Source organism: Ovis canadensis, chromosome 2, assembly GCF_042477335.2.
Source record: "Ovis canadensis isolate MfBH-ARS-UI-01 breed Bighorn chromosome 2, ARS-UI_OviCan_v2, whole genome shotgun sequence".
Taxonomy (NCBI): Eukaryota; Metazoa; Chordata; class Mammalia; order Artiodactyla; family Bovidae; genus Ovis; species Ovis canadensis.
The window spans coordinates 22,625,111-22,650,744 of NC_091246.1; the positions used below are offsets into that span (position 1 = coordinate 22,625,111).

The 25,634-nt window shown below is 40.6% G+C and overlaps 1 long non-coding RNA gene across 1 annotated transcript; it reads right to left on the reverse strand.

The window, feature by feature from the left end:
* Positions 1 to 4,619: 4,619 nt before the first annotated feature.
* LOC138931481 (uncharacterized) lies at positions 4,620 to 15,921 on the reverse strand. Its single transcript, XR_011446572.1, has 3 exons — positions 9,327 to 15,921; positions 8,134 to 8,279; positions 4,620 to 5,761 (listed from the first exon to the last, which is right to left on the reverse strand). It is a non-coding gene; the product is annotated as an uncharacterized lncRNA (long non-coding RNA).
* Between the last annotated feature and the right edge of the window lie 9,713 nt (positions 15,922 to 25,634).

Genomic DNA, 25,634 nt, shown 5'->3' on the forward strand with positions numbered 1-25,634 from the left:
GAATGGTACTTTTAAGTCATTAAGTAGATAGATGATCAGTGCCAACAAACATCAAGGATGCTTGTGCCCACTTACTAGCAGAGGAAACCTCCTCAAAAGAAAAGATATTTTCAAAAACTCAGACTAAATGGGATAAAGCTCTTTCATCTGAACTAAATATGTTACTTGGCTTTGAAAATCTCATTTTAACTGTTTATATTACTGTTTGCCTTCGAACTTTGAACTGTGGTGTTGCAGGAGACTCTTAAGAGTCCCCAGTTGGACTTCAAGGAGACCAAACCAGTCAATCCTAAAGAAAACCAACCCTGAATATTCATTGGAAGAACTGATGCTTAAGCTGAAGCTCTAATACTTCGGCCACTTGATGCAAAGAGCTGACTCATTAGAAAAGACCCTGATGCTGGGAAAGACTGAAGGCAGAAGAAAGAACAACAAAGGATGAGATGATTGGATGGCACCACTGATTCAATGCACATAAGTTTGAGCAAGCTCTAGGAGATGGTGAAGGACAGGAAAGGCTGCTATAGTCCATGAGGTCACAAAGAGTCGGACATGACTGAGCAATTGAACAACATTACTTTTTAGCACCTATAAAAATACTACCTAGAACAAGAGGAAAAACTTGTATACATTCTTTCATAATAACCTGTGCTCTTGAGTATTATTGAAATAGGTGTTATATAATTATTAAACTATCAGATTATTGTCTGAGGCTGATTAATTTCAGGAGAACAACAGACAAGGCACAAATGAAGCCATGGCCTGGGGTCAGTCCTCAAGAAGGCCGTTTAGGGATGCTGGGTGTCATGACTTTCACCTTGCCCCTCGCCCCAGCTGGTGGCAAGGGGGACAAAGCAAGACAGAGAAAATAGCCCTACTGATAGCAGAAATTATGCCTTTACACATGAAGAAAAACCTATTATTAGGTCATGGCTGACATTTAACAGGTAATTCCCTGAAATGACTTACCATTTCATACTCTGTAATTTCATGTGATTCTCCTCTTAATAGCACTCTGAACAGATGCACATTCCCCATTTACATTCAAATTCACAGTACATTCTCTTTCCACCAGTATGACTCTTCCAAAGGACAAGTCATAACGATAATGCATGCAGTCAAGGGGAGCGTACCGGGGAACCACAAGGACCTCTGGCCTCAGCTGCTCATCCCATTGTCACTCTCCCCTCTCTACCTCCACAAGCCCATTTCACCTCCACATCAGGGCTCCGCCTGCTCTCCTTCCCATTTTAGAGCTGCTATCACCTGGAGGTTCCTCAGGGAAACTCCCGGGTGTTGCTGTACAGGATGCTTTTTCCTAGGTCCTTCCCCTTCCTTCGGGTGTGATCTCACAAAGGAAGCCCCAGACGTGATTTTGAGGGCCTTCTCTTCATCACTCTGGGAAAAAAAGCAGGAGTTAGCCACAGAAACAGACAAGTTACAAAGAGACAAGTTACAAGTTACAAACGCCTCCTGAGGTCCCCTAGTAAGTGTCCTCTGGGTGGAACTACAAAGACAACGTGTATTTCCAGAAAGAAGAAACACATTAGCTTATGGTATATCTTTGCAAAGTTAAGACCCTAGCTGCCTTTAAAAAAAAGAGGATGTGAAGGTATGGGGAGGAAACTCATTGTATATTTATATGAAATGATCCTCAAAATATATTAAGTGAAAGCTAGAAGCAGAACAGGCATGTTTGATACACAAAAGGGAGAAATGTCTAGTTAAATGTATTTACTTGTAAATGTCTAAAATACAGTAGACCAGACAACACAGATTGCCTTTCTGGAAGGGAACTAGGGGGCTAGGGTACCCTTGGCAAGGCTTCTCTTTTTAGTCCCTTTTATGTCTTCTGAAGTTCTATTCTTTCCTCTCTCAGGAAAGAACTTACAAGATATGTTCTCACCACTCAATAGACAGACATCTGACAGATGGACAGATTGTGACGGTGAGACTCTGAAGAAATCATCCAGTTCTCTGGGAGGAGGGAGGTGACCTTTTCCCCTTCTCTCTCTGTCACTCCTGTTTTCACCTGTTCATCCATTAAAGGATTATTGTGAAGTTCAAATACATTATTGAACTGTGAGAGAAATATAATAAACTCTGATTAGCTCATTCCCTTCTCTTCCCCATTCCTTTACACAGATCCTTCCTCTTATTGAAGAAGGTTCTTAAGGGATGGTTAAGACTCCAGTGACTTTTTAGATTGATTTTTATTAGAGTATAGTTGCTTTTCAATGTTGCATTAGTTTCGCTGAACGGTAAAGTAAAATAGCTGTATGTATACATACGGCCCTTCTTTTTTGGGTTTCCTCCCCATTTCGGTCTCACAGAGCACTGAGTAGAGTTTCCTGTGCAATACCACGGGTTCTCACAGGATATCTATTTCATACATAGTAGTGTATACATGTAATCCCAATCTTCCAATTCATCTCATTCCCCGCTTCCCTCCACACATTCGTATGGACAAATGTGGAACAAATATATCCACACATTTGTTCTCTGTCTGTGGATAAAGAAGATGTGTTCCATATATATGATGGACTATTACTCAGCCATAAACAGGAACAAAATTATGCCATTTCCAGAAACATGGTTGGACCTAGGGACTATCATACAGAGTGAGGTAAGTCAGAAAGAGAAAAACAAATATATATCACTTAAATGTGGAATCTAGAAAAATGATACAGATGAGCTCATTTGCAAAGAAGAAATAGAGACATCGACCTATTGATTGTTAAACTGAGCTTTAAAACAGTTGTAAAAGACTTCGTGGAAGCATACCCTTTCTTCCCATGGCTTTTTACCTTTATATGAGTACCACCAGCAATACTTCACTACCTAAAGTTTAAACTTTCTCTAAGGATTCAGTTGAAGGCCTTGCAAGTCTTCTTTTAAACGATAAAAGACAACAATCTCTGCACACAATGTCCCCTTTCCATCCAGTAGTTTTTTTTAATAAAATAAGCATCCTCTAGCAAGAACAATTTGATTCAAAGGAAAATCAGTTGATCCTCAAATCCTGTTGCAGTTTTGAAAAACATTCTTCCTGAGTAACCAAATAACAATCTGCATTGTGAGCCTTAATGTGAAAAAAAAAAATTAGAACACAGCTCAGCCGTAAAAAGTGTAGCAAGAGCTTATAATATCTTGTATTTCTGCCAAGGTGGAATTGAGAAAGAATAATAGACCCATAAAGGTACCACATTAAATTTGGGTCATTTGTATGGTGGCTCACACTAGTTTACAACTATTTGCTCCCAACCCTGCAAGGCAATCACACATCTTTGTTGTTTGCCACGACACCTTCAAGAGAAGCATATCTTGATGCTACCTATCATCAGATAGGTAGCAAGTCCTTGGCCATGGACTTGACCGGCCAATGAATATCAGTAGAAATGCAGTGTGCTTCCTCCAAGCAAGAGCTTCTTGAAGAAGGCTGTTCTTTCTTTTCCATCTCTAACTGAAGAACACCCTATCCTAGATAGGATGCTCCACTAGCCTGGATTCCAAAATAAAGACTCATGGAAAAGAGCCATCTGGAACAGAGCCTCTGCCACAGCTGCAGCATCCTACAGCAAGAAGGGGGAAACCCACAGCCCATCCACAGAGGACATGCAATGAGACAAAGCAAAAAAATCTTGTTATTTGCACTGAGACTGAGGGGTTGTTTCTTACCACAAGTTAGATGAATCAATGCAACAAACAAATCATAATAATCCCAAGAATGGGAACTAGATTTCTGTGTTCTAGGAAAAAAGCAAAAGAAACTAACATCATTAGAACATATGCTCCAGACAAACTACTTCTTCTAGGAGTTTTCATGATACTATGCACCAACTTGATGTCTGAAACAACCACTTGAGTCTCATCTACAAAATGAGAGACTAAGGTTCTATGACCTCTAAGTAAGTTTCCAAACCTGGCATTCTGTATGAGTTCTTCACTGCAGGCTTCCCTAAAAATAAGATTCATTACATAACTTATAGTCACCATGTTTTCAAGAGAATGGGTATCTGGCCTAGATAATGCCATGTTTTTTTACAATATGACTGGTGCTTTAATGAACCAAGAATTATTTCCGGAGAAGACTGCCTTTCAGTTTGCTAATATTTAAAACATTTTATTTCAGAGAAGAAGCCTACTTTCATTTCCTATTTTTACCTACTTAACATTAACTACCAAAAATCTTGGAATTCTTCCATTTTTAAGAGAAATCTTTAATTAAAAATTTAGCTTCCTCTTACACTGTCATGAATTTCATTTAAGATACCTATAAATGTACCAATATTAATGTGAATCAACTAATAATTTGGCTTTCAAAAAATTATATGTGATAATAGAGATATCATCAAAAGATTCCCAATCATCACAGTCTATTAAAGATCAATGCCATCACCATTAATGACACACAGGTATCGTTCTAGGAAGGGAAATACATCTGGAGCCTAATAAATGGATTTTAAATAAAGAAGAGTAGAAACTAATCTATCCAAGTTGAAAGAAAGATTTTAAAGGCAGGCAAAGACAAATGAATATACTGAAGCAAAATTCTCCTGTGCTTCCTCTGATTTGAAAAGAAAAATACCTGTAGAAAGATAACATTATACATCTTTTGGTGATGTTAATCTTTACGATTTTATTTGACATTTTAACTATATACCTAGTGGACAGAACAATAAATCTATAAATTGCAAATCTTTATAATTCCAGGCAAAGAATGATAATATGTTAGAGCAGAATTAGAAATGTGGTATTAGAAAAATTATACAAAGGTTATTTTTAATAAAGTATTTCATTAAAATTCAATGCTATGGACAATTACTTAACATGCACACTTTATCTGCATATAAAATAAAGACACAGAGTGAAAAATAAAAAAGAAAAGTTTCAGTTCAGTTCAGTTCAGTTCATTTCAGTTCAGTAGCTCAGTCGTGTCTGACTCTTTGCAACCCCATGAATTGCAGCACGCCAGGCCTCCCTGTCCATCACCATCTCCCGGAGTTCACTCAGACTCATGTTCATTGAGTCCGTGATGCCATCCAGCCATCTCATCCTCTGTTGTCCCCTTCTCCTCCTGCCCCCAGTCCCTCCCAGCATCAGAGTCTTTTCCAATGAGTCAACTCTTCGCATGAGGTGGCCAAAGTACTGGAGTTTCAGCTTAACATCAGTCCTTCCAAAGAAATCCCAGGGCTGATCTCCTTCAGAATGGACTGGTTGGATCTCCTTGCAGTCCAAGGGACTCTCAAGAGTCTCCTCCAACACCACAGTTCAAAAGCATCAATTCTTCGGCGCTCAGCCTTCTTCACAGTCCAACTCTCACATCCATACATGACCACAGGAAAAACCATAGCCTTGACTAGACGGACCTTAGTCGGCAAAGTAAGGTCTCTACTTTTGAATATACTATCTAGGTTGGTCATAACTTTTCTTCCAAGGAGTAAGCGTCTTTTAACTTCATGGCTGCAATCACCATCTGCAGTGATTTTGGAGCCCCCCAAAATAAAGTCTGACACTGTTTCCCCATCTATTTCCCATAAAGTGATGGGACTGGATGTCATGATCTTCGTTTTCTGAATGTTGAGCTTTAAGCCAACTTTTTCGCTCTCCTCTTTCACTTTCATCAAGAGGCTTTTTAGTTCCTCTTCACTTTCTGCCATAAGGGTGGTGTCATCTGCATATCTGAGATTATTGATATTTCTTCCGGCAATCTTGATTCCAGCTTGTGTTTCTTCCAGTCCAGTGTTTCTCATGATGTACTCTGCATATAGGGAATTATATGTGATATTTTGGTTTATATATATTTTATTATTGCTAAAATAATATTTTTTAAAAATTACAAATAAATGCCACTACTAGTATTTATTATATATACTAATTTTAATGTCCCATGGAAATTTTCAGCAAAGAAGTGGAAATGAGAAAATAAAATGAAAGTCTAGGACTGAAAAACAAAACAATGTAAATTGACAAGAGATGAACTTCACAGGAGATTACATAAAACATAAAACAAGAGACAATTAGCAGGGCAAAACATCAGAAGAAAACATAAGCTGGAGCGTGGAGAATCAAAAGGAAAAAAATACAGAAATGAACATAAAAGACACAAGGGACATGGTGAAAGTTCCAACAATAAGAGAGGAGAATAAGCAAAAACAATATTTGACAAAATAGTACTGCCAAAAATTTTCCCCCAAATGGCCAAAACACCAAGAAATACTACAAACTCCAAGAAAAATAATTATAAATAAAACCACCCCAAACGCATTATGATCAAACTGCTAAACAACAAAGACCAAGCTGCTGAAAAACAAAGACAAAAAGAAGACCTTAAAGAGATATCTTACCTTTGAAAGGATAACACAAACCATTGGCTGATTTCTCAACAGGGGGGAAAAAAAAGCAAGGAGAGAATGGAATGATACCTTTAAATACTAAAAGAAAATACCTCCCAACACACAATTCTATGTCCATCAAAAATATCCTTCAAAGTTTATGGCAAAATACACTTAACACAAAAACTGAGAAGATTTTGATCAGCACAAATACCCTCATGGAGAGACAATTCAAGCGAAGGAAAAAAAAAAATCCCAGAAAGAGGCACCAAGATACAGAATAGAATGTAGAACAATGAAAAGGGTAAGTATGTCAGTTATTCTAAGCAAAATCAACTACAAAATAATTAATGTCATATGGAATCTAAAATAACACATAAACAAAAAAATTAAAAACGTAATTGCTAAACTGACACATGTATACTTTGGAATATTATGTAGTATTTTAAAGGTTGAAACATATAAATCTATTTTTTAATAAAAGAAGCATGTGAGAAATGATGTATACTGAATAACAAAGTTTACATAATTAAATACAAAAAAGAAGTCAAGAAAGGAGGAAAAAAGAATATCAACTAGTAGGACAAATAAGCATTAAGATTGTAAGGTTAAACCCAAATATATCAATAATACATTGAACATGAATTTTAAAAAGCAACTTAATCCCAAAGAAAATGAGGTTGAAAGTAAAAGGACAGAAAAAACTATATATGCTATGCAAACACTAACCAATAAATAAGTGGTGTACTTTGACTACTGTAAGGCAAAACCCCCTCCATTAAGACTAAGAAAAATGACATAAAACAGGAGTTAGAAAGGACATTAACTATAGCATCTACAGACGTTAAAACGTAAGTGGATATTATCAACTTTATACCAATAAATTTGAAATGATAAATAAATCCTAGAAAAAACATAACAGGGAAAGCATCAGAAAATCTGCATTGTCATATATCCATTAGAGAAACTGAATAGAGCCTGATTTTTTTTCATATAGCAATATATTATACAAGCAATTCCTCATGCCATTCCCTTATGTCACTTGTTCTATTATAGAAGACATTAATTATAGCAATTTATTAAGATTGGGGTTTCATTTAAGCTTTATTAATTCTTACCCATGTGACCTTTAATAAATAATTATAACCTTTTTATGCCATAATAAAAAAAAAAAAAAGCGACCCCAGCAGTGGGATACTTCATTGACTTAGTACAATACTGTACTTGGAAATGTTGATAGTTATATCAATGAGTATGTTTGATGACTGCATAGCAGCCTATTTTCCCCTCTTATAAATTCTATAAGAAAATCCTTATTTATCTCTCTTTATACATATTCCTAATTTCTTCAGGATAAAATCCTGAAAATGAAATTGATGGACAAAAAGATTCATGATGCATAGGGCCCATTGTCCAGAAAACCTGAATCAGCTTACATTTCCAAAAAACAGTATAAAAATGCTCATTTCCCTACACCCTCATCCAACTGGATATTATCCTTTTATAGTTTTGCCAGTTTGGCAGGACAAAGTGGCAGATCAGTATTATATTTATTTTGCATTTTATTTACTATTAAATATGCATATCACACACTTATTAGATCTATTGGCACCTGTAATTGTCCCTTCATAAACTGCCTTTTCCTATCTTTCACCAGAGCAGAGGAAAGGGAGGAAAACCAGCAAGTCACAAAGGCCTGGTGGTCCAGAGCACCAAGCAAAAATTATACATATTCATTGGCAGAAGTTGTGCATAGCTGAATGACATTGCCCCATTATCCAATAATGTTTTAACATACCAGATGAAATCTGTAATGCTTAGGTCTCAGGAAATTAGACAATCCAATGCCAGGCTGTGGACAGACACCAGCTGCAGTGAGTGGGGTCTTTACAATCTCAAGCAAAAAATATGTCACCATGGCAAAGTCCCCTGGGGTCTGTTTTACTGAAACCAGAAATTACTTCCATGATTAAGAGAGTATGTAGCATTGTTTATATTGAAGCACTGACAGTTTAGAAATTGTTGACATTTCCAAAAGAGCCATCTGATGAGAGACTTTGAAATTATTCTAATTGAGAGGCAGGCCATGGCTTCTTGTCCAATTAAGCTCCTGTTAGATGCCTGGAGAAATTGGGCATGAAGAAGCCCAGAACAAGGCCTATAGGAATACAATATTTCCTGAACGGACACTGAGGCACTGCCTGAACCAAGGTGTTTCCTAAAGTTTTAGACTGTACCTTTTCGGGTGAAAGCTGTGTGTAAAATCGATGCAATATATGAGAAACATAGACATCTCTAATGTTGCTTAATCATGCTTATCAATGTTTGTCAAAAAAGATCAAATGATACCTCATCCAATGAGATACAGTATAATGGGCGATGAGAGCTTGGAAAAGCAAAGTAACAAAAGACGGGCAAAGTGGGCAGCTGTAAAAGGGAGGCTGACTAGCCTCTATTTTGGCACAGAGGACCCTATTCCTGTCAAAGCAGAACTATAAGAATGAAAGGCATGGTTTTCTCAAATGTCACAGACATAGAGGATTTCTTCATATCAGCACTTCCCAAACTGACTTCTCATGGAATCTCTACAAGCCAAGAGACATTTAACATAGGGAAACACAATTAGGAATATATTTGTAATTATGATTACTGATATGCGTAAAATACACTGCCAAGTTGTGTGATACTATGTGTAAGATAGTAACAATTGTGTTATGACATGTTTTATATATTAATTTACATATGAAATATAAATATATGTAAAATGCATTTACACAGTATATCTTTTGTTATTATATATATATCTGATCTACATTATTCTAGGATTTCATAATTGCAATTTTGTCTATTAGCCAAAATTTATCTGTAACCCCAAAATCAATCCTTGTAGCACACTTGCGGTCTCATTCATTGACATTTGAAAAGCAGGGAAAATTTTGTGTTGCCCAATGCCCTCTTTTTGAGCTGAAGTGGAACAAGGCAACACTCTACCTTCTTGTTTCAGCTCTCCTACTGTAAACAAGTGTCCTTTTCATGGTTTATTTAGTGCCACGTTTCTCACAGTTGTATGCTTTTAGCTGCTGGGTTTACACAAGCCCCAAGTGCAGTGCTGAAGTGCTGTTTACTGTTTTAGGTGCAAAAAGGCTCCGATGTACCTGAGGGGAAAAATACGTGTGTTACAAAGCTTCATTCAGGCATGAGTCATAATGCTGCTAGCTATGAATTCAGTATTAATAATAAACCAACAGTGATAGTAAATAAAGTATCTTTAAATAGAAACACACATAAAACAAGGTTGTATATAGACCAGTTGACAAAAGTGCTGTGACCAAAGGCTTTCAGGAACCCAACCCTGTACTTTTTCCCTTAGGAACAATTATGCAGTGTTCGAAGAAATCTTATAGGAGATACAATAATAAATGATATACGTAAATGAGTCAAAAAAACTTGAGGTACTTTAATTTTTTTAAGCTAGAGAAACAAGCCTGAATAAGAATCATCCCTGGTGACTTTTATTTATGTATTCAATCCATGAATGAATATTTATTCAATCAGCCATTTATTCACTCAGTGAGTATATACAGAGTTCTTCTATGTGCTGTGTATAAGGTGGTATACAAATAAAGACTTCGTGTTGACTTTCTGGAAGTTTGTATTCTAGAGAGAAGGGCCACCATTCACATCTGTTGTATAACACACAACCTGACTGGGGAATACAGATGTAACCAATACTCACATTCATGAATTAATGGCCACAAACTTGGATCAATAAGACAACGGATCTCTTACAGAAATGACACCCAACTTAGATGAAAGGTGATGGAGACAATATTCCAGTTAGAAAACATGCCTGGGCAAAGGTTGCTAACAGGAAGGATCATGACATTCTGTAGAAACTGAGAACATTGTGCCTGAAGCAAAAGAAAGAAAAGAAAAAATGGCCCAAATAAAGCTAGAGAGACAGGGCGGTGAACCATCCAAGACCTTAGAAGCCAAGCTAAAAAATGTTGGTTCATTCTGAGTGCAATGGGAAACCACTAATGAGAGGTGATTATTTACCTTATAAAGATCACTTTGGCTGCAGTGCAGAGATGGCCAATGAGGGTGGTCAAGCTTAATGTGGGAGAACAGTTAGATCATCATAACTTCCCTGAACTGTCTCTTCCAGCATAATAATAGCCTAACAAATTTCTAACTATCAGTGTGCAGACTGGGCATTACACACAGGGAAAAAAAATGATGAGACAATCAGCATGGCCTTAATCAAAAGAGTTTTAAATCTCTTATTCTGAAAATTATAAACCATGGAAATAGTGTGACTTCTTTGCTTTTCAATATATGTCTGAATAGCCTTTGATGCATACTTAATCCTTTTTACTATGACTTCCCTTATTCTTCAGAAGGTATATTTAGATACCATTCAAATGTATACTTCATTCTATTTGTCATTATTCCTCCATTTTCACAGTCTGCTTAAGTTGCCTGTATACTGTAAGTATTCTTACGAGTACAAAGACTTCCCTCCTCAGTGGATCCCAAAACGATGTCCGTAAAGGATGGAGGTAGCAGAGATCACAAGTTACAGGTAACTCGGAAAATTCATGACTTAAGAGGTCCATCTTCTGACTGTGGCTGCTCCCCTCCCTTCTTCTTGTATGCAGACTTTTAATGAAATGGTAAAAGCTGTATTTCAAAATAGAAAGTGAGGAAGAAGAGGGGAAGGAGGAGGAGGAGAAGCTGGAACAGAAGGAGGAAGAAAAAGAGACGGAGTCTCCTACCCATGTGAGTTTGTCTGGTCCTCATCTGACCAAAGATATAAATAGACATTATAAAGACAAGAAAGGAAATTTGAATGAGGACTGTTATTAGATGATATGGGAACATTTGTTAGGTTATGATATGCCATGCTGCTGCTAAGTCATGTCAGTCGTGTCCGGCTCGGTGTGACCCCATAGACGGGAGCCCACTAGGCTCCCCCGTCCCTGGGATCCTCCAGGCAAGAACACCGGAGTGGGTTGCCATTTCCTTCTCCAATGCATGAAAGTGAAAAGTGAATGTGAAGTCATTCAGTCGTGTCTGACTCTTAGAGACCCCATGGACTGCAGCCCACCAGGCTCCTCCGTCCATGGGATTTTACAGGCAAGAACACTGGATATATATATACATGTAAATATATACCACATAAATATATTATATGTAAATGTATATTTACATACCACACTATCTATATATACATGTGTGTGCAGGTGCATCGGAGAAGGCAACGACAATCCACTCCGGTACCCTTGCCTGGTACAAGGAGTTGCATCCGACTCTTCACAACCTAAAAGTCCTTATCAATTGCAGATGTCTACTGAAACAATTATGGGTAAAATGTCATCATGTCTAGGATTTGCTTTAAAATACTACAGAAGGACTTTCCTGGTGGTCCAATGGTTAAAAATCCGCCTGCCAATGCAGCGGACACAGATTCAATCCCTGGTCCAGGAAGATCCCACACGCCCAGCAACCACTGAGCTGCAACTACTGAAGCCCGTGGGCCTGGATCCCATGCTCCACCACAAGAGAAGCCACCACAATGAGAAGCCCATGCACCACAACAAAGAGTAGTCCCTGCCCTCTGCCACTAGAGAAAGCCTGAGTGCAGCAATGAAGACCCAGCGCAGCCATAAATAAATAATTACTCCAGAAAAGGGATAAAATCAATGAAATGTGACTAACAGAAGATAAATCATTACTGAGGCTGGGTGATGGGATGTAGGGATTCATTATGATTTTCCTTAACTTTGGCATGTTCTTAAAAATTGAGATGAAAGAGCCATAAGCCAAATTATAGTGGGCTGAGGAGTGACACGGAAATTTCTTGTGTTTTCTCTATTTCAAAGTCTCCAGCACATTTTCATTAAATATGAAGTCTTGTCTTAACTGGGATTCAGGAAATTGAGAGCGTTTACAGTAAGGAGGGGGCATTATGCACCCTCACTTCTCAGGAGACACTGGTCCAGAACAATAGTGGGTAACCAACTATATAGTACACACACAGGATGCTCTAAGGATGCCCAGACTTCCCGCCTACCTCTGATGCAGGGCAGTTACGGAAGCTGATCAAAGATCATCTCCCAAGCAGGTAACAAGAGAGAATATTGGAGTGCGTAGCCATTCCCTTCTCCAGAAGATCTTCCCAGCCCAGGGATTGAACCCACGTCTCCCATATTGCAGGCAGATTCCTTACCATCTGAGCCTCCAGGGAAGCCTCAACAAGAGGGAAGGACCACAAACAGGCAAATGAAAGACATCCAAAATGTTTGTTACATCTCCATTTTACTCTGAACCAGCACCAAGCCAGGTAAATAACATGTTAGGAGGGCAGAGCTGCTGTGGGAAATAGACAATTAGGGAACCATTGATTATTCAGGGAGCTGCAAAGCTCCTAGTGTGACAGCCAATGACACTGACCAGGGACAGTTATCCTCCTTTTTCATAGCCAATAAGGCTTCCTCAAGTTCAAATGCCACCCTAGTCAGTTTCACTTTCGTAGCACTTTCCCTCTGTTCATAACCCAATAGGGAACTGAGCATCACCACTAAATAAAGATAACAATTTCATTTCTTCTTCAGTGTTATTTCCTCTGAGGATATTTCTAAACTATGCAACTATTAAATATTACTTGCTTAAAATATGGGGAGGAGAAGGCAATGGCACCCCGCTCCAGTACTCTTGCCTAGAAAATCTCATGGGCGGAGGAGCCTGGTAGGCTGCAGTCCATGGGGTCGCGAAGAGTCGGACACGACTGAAGTGACTTAGCAGCAGCAGCAGTAACATATGGGGAATCACACAGGATTTTTTAGGAGGATATACCAACAAATAGAATAAATTATGGAAAATATATGCAGTACTGTCAAAACAGAATAGCCCTATGAGCTACGTTCTTTAAATCCTTTCCTTCCTTGATTTCCCATATGGTCACATAGTGGGCCTTGTCATCTCTTGAAACAATGGTCATTAATTTCAACCATAAGGCCCTAGTCTTCTGACCTCATCAGATCCTCCAGGCTTTGGGCCTCTCCCCCTCTTCCCAGTTCCTCAGCCCACTCCCAGCTTCCTGCTCACGCCATGCAATCACATTCTAAGAACTACTGTTTCCATACTTCCTCCAATTCCTCCCATTTCTCTGACTAAATTCTAGTTCTGGACATATTCGACCATCCACCTTCCCTCGGCCTGGACCTGAGCTTCTGAACAAAGCTGAGAACCCCACAAGGATTCTCTGGAGCTTGCTCCCCCACAGTGAGCTGTCCCTGCTGAAACAGGTTCCCACCCTCTTCATACCTGCAGTCTCCTCTTAACCTCCTCACTCCCTGCAGATCGTCTAGCCTTCAACCACACAGAGAAAAGACTATGACATGGGAACTCCCTCAACTTTTTTTCCCTCCTATGTGATTAGGATTCTCTCCCATCTAAACATGATAGCTCCCACCTGTTTCTGGATCCCACTTCCCCACCTCATCATCTTAGGGCCTCCTAGGTGGTAATTCACTGCCCACCCTCACCCCAACCTCATGTCCCATCTCTCCCTCCCCTGCTCACTCCTTCAGGGGTGAACAAGTCTAAGCTTAGGCCATCTGATGTGAAGAACTGACTCATTGGAAAAGTCCCTGATGCTGGGAAAGACTGAAGGCAGGAGGTGAAGGGGACGCCAGAGGATGAGAAGGTTGGATGGCAACACTAACTTGATGGACATGAATTTCAGCAAGCTCTGGGAGTTGGTGATGGACAGGGAAGCCTGGTGTGCTGCAGTCCGTGGGGTTGCAAAGAATCAGACATGATTGAGCGACTGAACAGAAGGCTTGTTCTACCATCAAAAAAAAGTCATCCTCTATCTCCACTTCAGCTCCATCGATCCTATTCTCTATTCTCCCCTTCAAAAAGAGCTCTCCCAAGAGGTGCAAACATTAACTATTTCTGTCCATCATGACCCACTCATTCCAATCTGGATTCTCCTCCTACCAGTCCCCTGAAATGTCTGTCATGAAGGTCAATGATAATCACTATGTCACCAAATCCAGCTAAAAGGAAGACTCCAGGACATCTTTAGAAGAAGTTGAAATGGACCACTTTGTCATGATTGCTAGGGCAAAACTGTAAAATATAGAAACTAAAACTATGACAAAAATCTAGCAAAAAAGAGTCTGCAATCACATTTATAGAGATCAACAAAAATTTAGTAAAGTTTTAAAAACAGATTAAATTCCATAACACAAAAAGCTAGCCAAAGTAAGCCACAGGGGAGAACTGTACTTGTTTTCATCTTTTTCTTTACTTGACGATTTTCTCATGACAAAAATAATGGATGCTTATTTAATAAGTAAAGCAAAACAAAGGTATACAAGGAAAACAAACATCTATACCTAGTATTTCACCCCATCCACTGATCCATAATGAAATAATCATCAAGGGAATATTCTTTCATGTTCTTTTCCTAGTCACAAAAACACAGGCAAACAAACACACACATACACTAGGGTTTGGCTTGATTAGTAGTTGTTTGGGTAATATGTTGGTATTCTGTTTTGTTTTGGTGTATATAAAAAATTACAAACAAAATTAAGGAGAAATTACTTATCATAAACTCCTTATCCCCATGCATGTAGACTCCTACACTATCAACACCCCCACCAAGACGGTATTACTACTTCTATTACAATTGATGAACCTACACTGATGTATCATTATCACCCAGAGTCCAAAGAGTACACTCGTTTTCATGTAATAGTATTATACATTCTATGGGTTTGACAAACGCATGATAACATCTATTCACCACTGTTGTACAGAACAGTTTTACTACCTTAAAACCCTCTGTGTGAAATCTTCCAGACAAGGGATCGAACCAGTGTCCCCTGCATTGGCAGGCAGATTCTTATCCACCAGGAAAGTCCTGTACCACCAGGAAAGTCCTCAACATAACTTTTCATTTGAGTAAATACCAAGGAGAACTCCTAGGTGTATGTCTGGAGACAATTCTAATTTGAAAAGATATCCATACCCCAACTGTAATATCTTAACAGTTCTTTCATTAACTAATGAGTTAAATAAAATCTGGATACAACTCCATCTTATATTTGCAAACCTTATATTTGCAGTATCCTTCCACTTTTTCTGGTCTCTATAAATGGGAGTACAGACTGATTTTTGTTAGATTTTGGTCATAGTTTTAGTTTCTATATTTTCTACATTTTACGGTTTTTCCCTAGCAATCGTGACATGGTGATCAGTTGCAACTTCCTCTCGAGATGTCCTGGAGTCTTCATTTCAGCTGGATTTTGTAACACGGTGATCACTGTTGACCTTTATGACAGCCATTTCAGGGGACTGGTAGGAAGAGGATCCAGATTGGAATGAGTGGGTCAGGACAGACAGAATCCTTCAACACTACAACTATAGTGTTAAAAAAAAAACAAAATCGTTGCTGTCAAAATGTTTATGCCCACTTTTTAAAAAACAACACAAAGATATTCTTACACTCCCAAGGATAAAGACCTATATATAAAATATAGAAGACACATATCTTCATTATCAAAATTGCCTGAAGAAATCAGTGTACTGAAGCATAAATCAACACTCAGCACTCTAGAATGGCAAACAAGTGAAATTTAACACTGAAATATCTTAAATAAAAATATGACTTATTAAATCATATTTAAGCAAATATGACTTATTAAATTAACCATTAAATATAAATTTATGGATCTGTAGAAAATATATTTTACTGTTTAAAATTTCAAAACTAGTTAATGTGATTCTGATTCAGCATTGTGTGAATAATTACAAACTCATAAATAACCCACACCAATCATGCCAAGAATATTTCTTGAATGAAAAGTAAATAGCTGCACACCTTTGGTTGGTACCTTGAAAAATGAAGTAATTAATATAACCGTGACTTACTAATCCTGCTAGTGGAAAGCATGCTAAGCATTACATCATATATGCCCATATTTGCACTTAGAAAAAATGGAACACACTTAAATCTGTAACTCTTGAAATGAATTAATAAATGTATTTCCAAATTATATGGCTACAACTATAAGTAACCTCAAGACATTTCTACCCAGAATGTTAGCTTCTTGGAAAGAAAGACAAGTCTTTCCCCAAAAAGGTCAAATCACTACTCTTTACGAAATGTCAGCTAAATGCTAACCAGATATCAAGGCTTCTAAAAAGTTCACATGCCTCTAGACCAAATGTCTCTCGACTTTCTTAAAGGACCAGATAGTAAATATTTTTGGCTTTGCAGACCATATGATCTGTGTCACAGTACTCAAAGTTGAACAAAATACTGACAATACATCAACAAATGGATATGGGTGGGTTCCAAGCACATTTATTTACCAAAACAGGCAGAGAACCAGACTCGATGCTAGGGCCACAGTTTGCTGACCACTTGCTCTAGACCTTCCTCTAGAACTCAGTCAGTGCAAAACAAAGCCTGAGGGAAGGGGCCATAAATACTCCCACCTCCCGCACTCACAGGCCCAGGTTCCCATTTCCCCAGATTTGTCCCCCTAGAACTGTTCTCTAAATAGCAGAGCAGCCTCGCAAACAAGTAGACAGGAAATCTCTCTGTCTTGCTTGTTAGAATCCCCGAGTCAGTGAAGAAATGAAGGTGCAGAGGATACTTCCAGAGAAATCTTCTGCAATGTGTGACTCAGCCTCAATTCAAAGACATCTTCTTCTGGCTCAGAGAAAAACCTTTTAACCTGAAATATGGCCTTCTCAAAGGAAATCAGTCTTAGCCTGCCCTCTAGTGGTAAATTGAAGTATTGCCAAAGGGGAAGCATGGGACCAAGATGAGGGCAACAAGATTATTTTTGAATTTTGCATTCACTTTATTTTTTATATAATTTTATTTTTGGCTGTGTTGGGTCTTTGTTGCCGTGCAGGCCTTTCTCTAGTTGCGGTGAGCAGGGGCTGCATTCTAGCTGCGGTTGAGCAGGCTTCTCACTGTGTTGGCTTCCCTTGTTGCAGAGCACAGGCTCTAGGGTGAGCCGGCTTCAGTAGGTGCGGCTCCCAGGCTCTAGAGCACAGGCTCAGTAGTTGTAGCTTATGGGCTTAGTTTGGTTTCCCCGATGGCTCAGACGATAAAGATCCACCTGCCAATGCAAGAGATCAGGGTTCGATTCCTGAGTCAGGAAGATCCTCTGGAGAAGGGAATGGCAACCCACTCCAGTATTCATGCCTGGAGAATTCCATGGACAGAGGAGCATAGCAGGCAAGGAGCCTACCAGGCTACAGTCCATGGGGTCACAAGGGGTCAGACATGACTAAGGGACTAACACACACAGGGTTAGTTGCTCCATTTCACGTGGGATCCTCCCAGATCAGGGATTGAGTCCATGTCGTCTGCATTAGCAGGCAGATTCTTTACCACTGAGCCATCAGGGAAGCCCATAGCAAGATACTGAATATAGTTTCCTTTAGCTCTGTTTCTGGAAAATATTTTTTTAAAGAATATATGTATATACATATAGCTGAACCATCGATGTGCTGTACACTGGAAACTAACACAACATTGTAAATCAACTATAGTCAAAGTGATGGCTTTCCCAGCAGTCATATAAGGATGTGAGAATCAGACCATAGAGAAGGCTGAGCACCAAAGAATTGATGCTTTTAAATTGTGGTGCTGGAGAAGACTCTTGAGAGTCCGTTGGACAGCAAGGAGATCAAACCAGTCAATCCTAAAGGAAATCAACTCTGAATATTCATTGAAAGGACTGATGTTGAAGCTGAAGTTCTAATACTCTGGCCACCTAATGCAAAGAGCCTACTCATTGGGAAAGACCCTAATGCTGGGAAAGACTGAAGGCAAAAGGAGAAGGGGGTGGCAGAGGATGAATTGGGTTAGACAGCCTCACCAACTCAATGGACATGAATTTTGAGCAAACTCTGGGAGATGGTGGAGGACAGAGGAGCCTGGTGTGCTACAGTCCATGGGTCACAAAGAGTCGGATATGACTTAGTGACTAAACACATGGGTCACAAAGAGTCGGATATGACTTAGTGACTAAACAATAACAAATACTTCTAAAAAGACAACGGAAACAAGGTGACATGCCTGCTTCATAAGAGCCACTCTACCACGGGTGCCAGATATGTGGCTTTACAAGGAGCCAAAAATCCTTTTCCTCAGGGAGCTTACAATCTGTAAGAAACAAGATAGGTATTATTTTTTTTAATTGCACAAACATACGTAAAGACCTTGTTGGATAAGGAACTTCTGTGGCTCCCTGGATGATAGAGAAGCTGCAGGACTGCAAACAGCTGACCTCCCTCTCTAGGGTGCCAGGGGAAGCCACAAAGGGCAGGAATTCTTTGAACTATGAAATCACCCATAGAGGGCAACATTCAAAGGGAGGAGTTTCTGGCTGCTGGGTGCCCTTGATGACAAGTACACTACAGGGGCCGGGGTCAGGATCCTGGGGCTGGAGAAGCCGTGCACACAGCAGGAACCTGCAGAATGCCAGACATTCCTAAGAGGCAAGTGAACAGTCTCCTCCTCCAGTGACTTTCTAGTGCCCTCTACTGGCAAAGTTTAGCATTGTGCCAGCTGGCAAAGGAAAAATACAGGACCCAGCAGAGCAGGCAATTTACAATGGATTTGAAGCTGAGAGGTCATAAATTGATACAGTACACTCTGGTCTCCATATGGTGACCCTTCTAGAAGAACAAGCAGACCATTCAGGAAGTACTTAAATAGAGAAGATAAAGAAGAGAGAATAAATCAATATATTAAGAGGAGAAACAATGATAATAACCTATATGGTGCTAGACAAAATACACTTGCAAGTCCCCCATGGGCTCCAGGAAAGACGCCAAATATCACAGCTCATGTCCCTGTGCTACTGGACTTATAGAGGAGCTGTCTCAGAGAGCACGGCTGAGAGAGCAAGGAGGGTGAGCTGGCAGGGGTCACAGGACAAGGGGCTGGCAGCACCAGCAGAGCTGAGGCAATTCTTAGTATACAAAAAGCACAGGAGCAGCACTGCTCCCCAGAGACAGACGCGCAAAGATTAACAAACATATCAGGTACAATCAAAGCTGCACTCATTCCATGCAGATACTACCCCAGCTGGGCTTGCAAGGCCTTTGAGTCTCAAAAGTTACTAGAGAAAAGCCAGTATAACTTGGGACAAACCATCACTCCCATTTTTAAAAAACTTTTTTTTAGAACATTTATGTGGCCACGCTGGGTCTTGGTTGCGGCACACGGAACATTTGATCTTTATTGCAGGTATGGCACACAGGATCTTTAGTCGCAGCATTCGAATCCTCAGTTGCAACATGTGGGGTCTAGTTCTCTGACCAGGGATCAAACCCAGGCCTCCTGCACTGGGAACGTGGAGTCTTAGCCACTGACCACCAGGGAAAAAAGCTGTTAAATGAATGGTCTTTTTTTCCTTTAACAGTCAGCAAGCCTGGCTTTCTGGTCCTTCACACACATCTTCAATTTACCCCCTGTCTCAGGATCATCAGCGGGGGCAAGGTGCCCCTACTGATGAGGGAGATAAAGTGCCAGCTTGTCTGTTAGTGTTTCCAAAACATTAACATTCCAAGTAGGAGAGCTTGAGCACCAACTGAGAAGCCAAGGTAGAAGTAAATTTGTCAACAACAAAAAGTTACCAAACATAAAAATAAGCAACAGTGTATAATGGCACCCTCTGGGCAGTGAGACTGAGGATGGGCAGCGAGGCAGTGATTTTAAATAAACCTTTCTATGTGGTCGAGATATATTTATATACACACATATATATTGTTTATATATATATTATATATTATACAAATATATATTTATATATAAATTATATAGTATTAATTATAAATATATTCTATAAATATATTATAAATTATATTATATATTTAATATAATATAAATTAATGTATTGTTATATTATTTTTATATATTTAACATATGTAAATACATTTATATATTAATATATTTATATAAAATATTGTATATACAATATATCAATATAAAATAATAAATATATAAACATAATTATATAATATGTAATATACTTTATATGTGATATCTCATATATATATATATTTTTTTTTTAATCCAGGCCTGAAAGGAAAACGGAGAGAAGCTTTCAAACGGATAAGAGAAAGTTGTTAGATCATTATGACACTGCACTGGAATTTTAATTACTCAAAAAAGATGACCCTTGAGTCTGAAGGTGTCCCGAGAACTTCTTACCTGAGAGCGGCTAAAGAAGTTACAGGATACGCCTGAGACAGTAAGTGGGAAAGAACAGTCTCCTCTCCTGGCATCCCTTTGATTCCAGCCCTGTCAATACTAGGGCACCCAGAGGGAGCGATGGCGTCAGAGCTCTGTTTGCTCCGTGGAACTAGGATTTGGACAAGTCTGCATCTAAGGATGGCCTTGGTTCCTGAGATAGAGTTGAGCAAGCTCTTTTACTCCCCCAAAGTTTTGCTTGCTTCTTGCAGGTCGATTTTTATAATGCTGCAGACAAAATTCTTATTGTTTTGGAGGTGTCAATCAATATATCGAAATATTTGGAAGCACGAATTAGTCATGAAACAAGACCATCCTGGAGGATTTGCAAAGAATTTGGCTAAAAAGTCTTGAATATATCATTGCGCCCGTAAAGAAGATACAAAAGGTTAAGAGTAAAGTTTGGAAGGGGGCTGGATGGAGGATTTCTTTAGAGAGCCCTGCTGATCCTCTAAGCAGATGCCTACATCTCTGACTTCCAGCTTAAGGGAACCTCCACAAGACCATCCAAAGAGTTTACAGATTGGGATTCCCAGTGAACTGCTGTCTGACTCCTGCCCCACCCGGGAAATCTGGAGAACAGTGCTGGGTTCCACAGGTGGCTGGTTCTTTTCCTTGCAACCTTTCAGAAGCCCCTACTGGAACACCTTTCCTCCAGCAAAACCCTGACTACCCACCGCTCCCAGCTTCCGCATCTAACTCTGCGGCGTTTGTTGTCTGCTGAGGTCTCCTCACCTCTGAGCAAGGCCCTTAAGTAGAGTCCTTTTCCAAGTGACCACCACGGCCCCTCCCCCCACCACAGACCCACTTGGGACAGAGAAAACTCACTCATTATTGCCCCTCTCTTATTATAACTTGTTCATAATCTAATTTACCCAGAGAAAAAAAAACTGCACTTGTCCCACGCGCAAAGCTTTGTATTAACAGGTTGGTCACCAGACATAATTACAAGGAGAGAATATTGGTCCTTCAACTGCCAAGGATCCAAAATGCACACACAATATAGAGTTCTGGTTTGCATAAGTGGGGCTGTAAAATATTCCACTATATTACATAACTATATTTCAATTAACAAATTCCCTATTGGTAGATAGACTGCTACTGACTTATTTTAATACCACAATACTGGTTAATAGCACAATACTGGGAAAACAAACTGCGGAGTCACGTGCAGCACGAGTCAGGCGCAGAGCGGGGATTCTAACTCACCAGAGAGAAACGCCCCCGGTCCAGCTGCCCTTGCCGTCCCACCTGCAGCGCACACGCTTTACCCCTGCGGTGCTTTTTCATGTCCATCTTTCCGGTTCCTGTAGGCTCCTTCGAGAAGGTTAGAGATGGCTTCTAGAACAGTTCAGCCCTGGAGGGTACACCCCCTACAACCCGCTCTGCAGAGCTTGCTTTCACCTGCCTACCGGGACACTGGGCGGGGCCCCGAGGGCAGGGAACCTATCAGAACCAAGGCCCCGCCCTCTTCGTGTCACCTGCCCAGCACAGGTGGAGTGGTAGTCTACTCAGAGATTTGTGAGGGCTAAAAAAGTACTGACAGTTCCTGATGCTTCAAGAGCATAAACAAGCTGAAGCTCTTGTGACGGCCTCCATGTCCGCTCATTTTCCTTCTGGCGTCAGCAGTTGTCTGGTTCCACCCCTCCCAAGGTTCCTCTTGTGCTCTCAACCGTCTTTCACCTTCTCAAGAACGTCTACCAGTTGTCACTCACGTAGCCTTCACTTTATACTCTTCTAACTGGGCCTTCTTCAGCCCGTCAACCCATCATTTACACATAAATATCCTGTTGTCTTAGCTCCTCACTACTATATCCACCTCTCCTTCGTCCCTCTTGTCTATTGAAAACAAAAAGTCACCATAGTCCTCTCTTCTTCATCCTTCCAACCCTATCTACTTCACAGGAATCGGGTTTCTTCTACCCACTCCACTAAAACCGTCCCCAGCAGGGTCTTCAGTGGCGGTGTCATTAAATCCAATGGCCGTTTCCGGGCTGTGATCTCTATATCACCTGGTACACTGGCCTCTGTTCACTGTAAACCCCTCCGCTGTGCCCTCTGCTATCCATACGGCTCACACCCCTGGCAGGTTTTCCCACCTCTCTGATCCCTCTTGAACTGACAGGAAGGGTTTGTCTTCCTTACCCTCTGCTGGTTCCTGGCTCACTCTAGTCCTCTGTATCTTTCACTTTCCACAACTTTCCATGGGTGAGCTCTTCCACATCACTGTTTTGTTGTGCCAATGACCCCCAAGTCCTTACCTCCAGTCCAGGCCTTTCTTCTGGGCTTTACACTCTTGGCTATCCCAAGGTAACTTCAGACTTACCACCTCCAAAATTTACCTTTTCCAGAAAACCTCCTTCAACTTTTACTCATCTTTTCTTGTGTTCTTCTGTCACTGGATGGCATCACGTGCTGCCTCAAGCCAGGTATCCAGGCAATACCTTAGATTCCTCCCTCTAATCCACACCCAGTTGTGAGTCCAGTTCCCTAGGAAACAGACTCTGAGACTTCCATGCAAGCAGTCTGGGGGTACGTGGGTACCTGCAGAAACAGCACCTGTGAGGGCTAAGTGAGGAAGGATGGGGTGAGGGAATTAGTTCACGGTGGCCTGATGAGCCCTCGACCTGAAATGGCCCTTCAAAACTGTCCCACACTTAGGCAACGGGAAGCCCCATACCCCCCAATTAACCTGTAGCTGGATACGGTGGACTGCTCTCAGGAGAGGGTGTGAGCTTAGGTGAGGTGGCTCTCTTTGCTGAGGGTAATTCCTGTGGAGGGACTAGGCTGAGTGCCATCAGCCACTATAACTCCCAGCCTTTGGAGGAGCAGGTGCCTAATTGTAAAGAGAGAACCGAGGCATCACACCACAGGACCCACTACACGTCTCATACTCGCTAGTCACTAAGTGTTTTACCTATTTCTGCATTTTAATTTTCAAACCAGATCCCACCTCCCTCACATGACTCTTTACTATTCAAAAAAGTGTCTGAGAGTCTGAACACATCAGGCCCTATGGCAAGGACAAAGTGATGGGTCAAGGAGACACCACTCCAGCTTTCAAGATGCTTACAATCTAGTTGGGAAGTAAATAATCATACATCAGTTCAGTTCACTCACTCAGTCATGTCTGACTTTGCAACCCCATGGACTGTAGCACGCCAGGCTTCTCTGTCCATGACCAACTCCCAGAGCTTGCTCAAACTCATGTCCGTTGAATCGGAGATGCCATCTAACCATCTGTCATCCCCTTCTCACCATCCAACCATCTGTCATCCCCTTCTCCTCCCACCTTCAATCTTTCTCAGCATCAGGGTCTTTTCAAGTGAGTCAGGTGGCCAAAGTATTGGAGTTTCAGCTTCAGCATCAGTCCTTCCCATGAATATTCAGGACTGATTTCCTTTAGGATGGACTGGTTTGATCTCCCTGCAGTCCAACAGACTCTCAAGAGTCTTCTCCAACACTACAGTTCAAAAGCATCAATTCTTCAGTGCTCAGCTTTATCATCCAACTCTAACATCCATACCTGACTACTGGAAAAACTACAGCTTTGACTAGATGGATCTTTGTTGGCAAAGTGATGTCTCTGCTTTTTAATATGCATATATATACTTGACTTCCCTGGTGGCTCAGACGGTAAAGCGTCTGTCTACAATGCGGGAGACCTGGGTTCGATCCCTGGGTCGGGAAGATCCCCTGGAGAAGGAAATGGCAATCTACCCTAGTGCTATTGCCTGGAAAATCCCATGGACAGAGGAGCCTGGTAGGCTACAGTCCATGGGGTCGCAGAGTCGGACACGACTAAGCCACTTCACTTCACTTCATATACTTTAAAACTGTAAGTATTCTAAAGAAAAGCTAGAAGGACAGAATGCTATGAGAGCTTGACTTGCCCAGCCTGGGAGTGGGGTGGAGGCAGGGAAAACTTCTCTGAAGAAGTGTCATTTGAGCCAGAATCTGAAAGATGAATGGGCATTACCAGGCTTGTGCTTGGTTGTTGGTATGGGTAGGGTGGGAGAGAAGAGGACCAGTACGGAAACTGCCTATGCAAAGGTCCTGAGACAGGTGGAACAAGATGTTGGAGGACCTGAAGGAAGACCAGAATATCTCGGCATGTCTAGAATTCAGAAACTGAGGGGGAAGAGCAGTAAAAGATGACCTGAAGTGGCAGGCAGGAGCCAGGTCCTACAAAGCCAAGTGGGCCTTTTTCCTTAAAAGTCATGAAAGCCACTGAACAATTATAATCTTTATGTAATATAAATGGTATACCTTACGCAGCATATTCAGCTATTCCAAATCAGTGCAGATAAAATGGATCATATAGATAAAGTAAGTTAAAACCTAAATTCTGCTAATCTTAAGTGCTGAGGGCAAAAAAGAAAAAGTTTGTTAACGCAGATACTATCATTACAATAGCCTACTTCTTTACCTCTAATGGCTGCTTGTGGTTCCTCTGAAAAATAACACCTAGCTGTTACTGACTGCTTACTTAATGTCAAGTGCTCTGCATAAATTACCTCACTTAATAAAACACTTTTACAAAGTGGGACAGTTTAGAAAGTCAGATACAAAGAACACAGCACACCCAAGCTCTCACAGTCAGGATGTAAATGGCAAACGGCAGAGCAGGACATGAAGCCAGATGTCCAATTACAAAGCTAAAGCTCTTGACTGCTGCACTAAACACCCCACTTAAGCTTTGGGAAATACCTAACTGCACCTGACTTTGAGTATTTTCCCCACTGCCCTAAACTTCCTCCCATCATGCCAGCTCATGAGCTCAGACCCCTTTTGTAAATCAGGGTTAACTTGACTCCAGGTCAGGTTTGGAACACACACACCCTTAGATACCACACAACAAACCAGAGGCTACCTTTTGAGGGCCTCTCCTAGAACCAGAGCACTTTCTCCTAGTGATCCCACCAGATCCTCATTTATTCTCCCTTTACCAGCCCATGACTTTGCTGCCACATCTTCTGGCAGGTAAACCAACCAGTTTT